Source organism: Fukomys damarensis, unplaced genomic scaffold, assembly GCF_012274545.1.
Source record: "Fukomys damarensis isolate Sample0158 unplaced genomic scaffold, DMR_v1.0_HiC HiC_scaffold_14, whole genome shotgun sequence".
NCBI classification, from domain to species: Eukaryota; Metazoa; Chordata; class Mammalia; order Rodentia; family Bathyergidae; genus Fukomys; species Fukomys damarensis.
The window spans coordinates 45926476-45930578 of NW_022900926.1; the positions used below are offsets into that span (position 1 = coordinate 45926476).

Genomic DNA, 4103 nt, shown 5'->3' on the forward strand with positions numbered 1-4103 from the left:
ATAACATAGTCAAGAAATGGGTAAGAGTAATGGATAGATACTTTACAGAGAAATAAATAACTGGTCAGTAAATATATGGAAAAAAAGGTTCAACATCTCTGGCTATCAGAGAAATGCAAATTAAAACAATACCAAGATTCCCTCTTACACCAGGAAGAATGGCAATCATCAGGAAATCGAATAATAACAAATATTGGAAAGGATGCAGGGAAAAATGAACCCTCCTCCATTATTGCAGGGAACATTAACTAGTATAACTATCATGGAAATCAGTACGGAGATTGCTCATAGAACTAATATTACATATACTATACTATCTAGCAACCCTCCTGCTAGGTATCTTTTCAAAGGAATTTAAGACATCATGCTATGGTAATACTTGCATACAAATGTTTACAGCACCACAAGTCATAATAGCTAAATTCTGGCTCATTTCTTCAGGGCTGCATCTTGGGCAGCCCGGTTCCCCATGGCCGGATGCCTGGCTTCAGAGTTAGCCTTCTCGCCCCTGTCAGGTTGTGGGGTCGTTGGGCTGGGAGAGCCCGAGCCAGTCTGGGTTGACCTTCGACCTGACTGGGCTTCCAAGGTCCCCCCGGAAGTCCAGGGGCTGGGCTATTGTCAGACGGGCTTGGAGATGTGGAGCGTCCCACCGTGCCCCAGCCATTTGAGCTTTGCGGAGGGGTGGCGTGACCTGGACCTCAGGTTGGAATGGGCCTGGTGCCCCCAGGTGGCCTGGAGAGCACCCTGCCTGAGAATGAGGTGGTATCCGGGGCGGAGAGCAAATCGGAGGGGCTGTCCCCCTGAACCCTGCACCACCCACCCTGGAAGAAGGAGAAGCTGGAGCCTAACCCCGAGGAGTCCCAGGACATCAACGCCCTGCACGAAGAGCTGGAGCGATCTGCCAAGCTGCTGAAACAGAAGATCACCCTGGGGTACACAGAGCCACCTTGGGAAAAGTGTTCAGCCAGACCACCATCTGCCACTGTGAAGCTCTGCAGCTCAGCTTCTAGAACGTGTGCACGCTGCTGCCCCTGCTGCAGAGTTAGATGGAGGAGGCTGACAACAAGAACGAGAACCTTCAGGAGAGATGCAGAACGGAGAGCCTCATGCAGGCCCAGAAGAGGAAGAGGACGAGTATGGAGAGTCAAGTAAGAGGCAACCTGGAGAACATGTACCTGAGTGCCCGAACCCACGCTGCAGCAGATCAGCTGCACTGCGCAGCAGCTGGGGTTCAAGAAGGATGTAGTCCAAGGTGGTTCTGTAACTGGTGTCAGAAGGGCAAACGATCCGGTAGCGACTGTCCCCAGCTAGAGGATTGTGAGGCTGCGGGATGTCCTTTCACAGGGGGGCCTATATCCTTTCCTCTGTCCCCGGGGCCCCATTTTGGTTCCGCAGACTATGGAAGCCTCCATTTCACCACTTTCTCCTCTCCAGTCCCTTTCGCAGAGGGGAAGCCTTTCCCCCGGGGTCCCTTGCTGCTCTGAGCTCTGGAATGCACTCAAACTGAAGCTGAAGCGCTGTCTTTCCCAGGGTGGCAGGTGGAGGAAGGGGAGGAGGAGGAAAGGGGCTGGAGTCTACCAGGGCTTTGGGGTTCATTTCTTTATTCACTAAGGAAGCAATCAGAAGCACAGAGGGTGGGGCAGCGAGTTTGGAGGAACCGGTTGGAAGGAAGCGGAAGTTCACTGATGCTCTTGATTTTAATCCCTTCCTCACTTTGATTTTAAATAAAGAAACCTGGGACACAGTTAAAAAAGAAATCTGGAAACAGCCTGTATACCATCAACAGATGATTTGATAAAGAAAACGTGATATCTATGTGTAATGGAATACTACTCTACTATAAAGAATGACAGATTTGCAAAACTTTTAGGAAAATATATGCATCTGAAAAATACACTATTGAGTCAAATAAACCAGACACATAAGCTTCAATACCATGTGGTATCTCTAGTCTGCATGAAGTAAAGTACAAACAAAACAAACAATATGAAGGGAAAAAAAAGATGGATCTTTTGCAATAGGGAGGCGGTCCAAGGGTAAAAGTGCAAGGGATGAGGAGGAGGGGAAGGAAAAATGAGCAGAATAAAGATTTGCTATGTATAGGAACTTAATAATCTCAAATAATGTGGACATTAGATGCCATAGCATGAGCTAAGATTAATAACAACAATGAAAAGGAGGAAGTGGGGGAGAGGAGGAAGTGGAAGGGAATTCACAAACAAACAAGCCACGGTACATAAATATACCCACTCCCAAAGAAGACTGTAAACTGCATGAACTGCATGTACTACGCTTGCTATGTGACTTGCTCCCCCATCTGACCCCCATTTAATCAATATCACCTGGGTGACTGTACTTGTGATCTTATTGGTTGGTCATAGTTTTGCCCCACCTCATGTCCACCTTGTAATTTTCCATTGGGTCTTACAGTTTTGTCCCACTTTGTACCCACCTCACACATGGCTTTACTGTATAAAACATCTTTTAAAAGGGGGGCACTTTCTGGTCCCCCTTTTGTCTCTCTCAGACAGAATATTTCTTTCTCTCAATGAATTTCTTCCTGCTGTTAAAAAAAAAATTTTTTTAAAAAGAATAAGCAATTACCAGACCCTGGAAATGTGGCTTGATTGCCTGCTTCTCTGGGCCCTGGAATTAGTAAAAGTGAATTTATGATAGGAACACTCAGTGTGTTTTGTGGCTTTCTTCAGCCAAGTTCAATTGTGCATTTCTACTCATGTTATAGGCAGATATAAGAATTGTTCATTGTCAGACCAGGATGCCAATCATTATTCAATGGATCACTGTACTCAGCACATGACTGGGGAATAAATACGTGGAAGTATTTCCCAAATGTTAATTATGCTGCAACTATTCAGTGTGAGATTTAGGTTACAATTGCTTAATATTAAATATCAATGTCATTCTGGCAGCCTAATATTTTCTTGTCCGGCATAAATTATAGTGTGCAAACCAAAAGGAGTTCTCCACCCTTCCGGCCTCTTGCCCAACAAGGAGCCTTGCCATTGGGATCGTCTTTATACATACATTCGAGAGCTTTCTAAGACAAGTTATCTGGTCAACGGCAGGTATTGTGAGGAATGACTCATAAAGGATGCAGACTGCGTAAATGAAAGAAATACCTTTGGAACCTGTGTAGGTCAGGTCTGATCTGGGGGCATATCTCTCAGGTTGGTCTGCCACCCAACTCCAGGGCAGGAGAGAAAAAAGGCAGCAAAATTGAAAAAGCATATTTCACTGTGAGAGGGGGGGTTAGAGAGTAACCTGGGGAGCAAGCTCCAGAGCAGTGTCTTTCCTTGTCAGAGTGTCAGTGGGATACTGCATTCTACTACAGCGAACTATGACAAGAAACTCATTCCCCAGATGTATATCTGACTTCACTGTGTCTGGGGACTTCAAGCTGAGTAATGATTTCCTTATTCTTTCTTTACCTTCTGTACAGTTATTACATGTAGAGTGGTATATGGTATCTAAAACAGGAACAATAGAGTACCTTTTGTAGAGCTATTACTTTCTAGATTACTTTTGAGCTACCTAGAAGGTAAATATATATGTGTAAGCACTGGAAGCACAAAACTGGATAAGAGATAGTGCCAAATATTCTGTGCTAGATGGACATGTTGTGGATACAGAGATATTGGTAGTCATTTATGAACGGCCTTGGTCTACTTTGATATGCCTGTGTTCAAAAACTTACAAAGATATCACAAATGATATTGTCTTTCTCTTGTACTCTCTCTCTCTGCACACATTAATTTTTAAAATATATTTATAGTTTTTTATGGAATCAAGTTATCATGTTTATTTTTAATGAATCCTTTAGTTATACTATTCACATTTCTAAATTTTCATTATACTGCATTGGATATCAGTGTACAACTTCACATATAATTTTTCCCTGCTCTATAACAAGGCATGTGTGAGTATATTTTAATAGATTTTATATAAGTATGCCTATACATTTTTTTATATTTGGCAATATTTACATTATCTTATATAATTTAAAGAGAATAAAGTTAACATTTGAAAACATGGGCTTTGTTCATTTTTTTTCATAGATACACTAATCCCAACACTATTTGGTA

At 43.2% G+C, this 4103-nt stretch overlaps 1 pseudogene; it reads left to right on the forward strand.

Moving 5' to 3' along the window:
• The first annotated feature begins 469 nt into the window (after positions 1-469).
• On the forward strand, positions 470-1507 carry LOC104866879 (annotated as a pseudogene).
• Positions 1508-4103: the final 2596 nt, after the last annotated feature.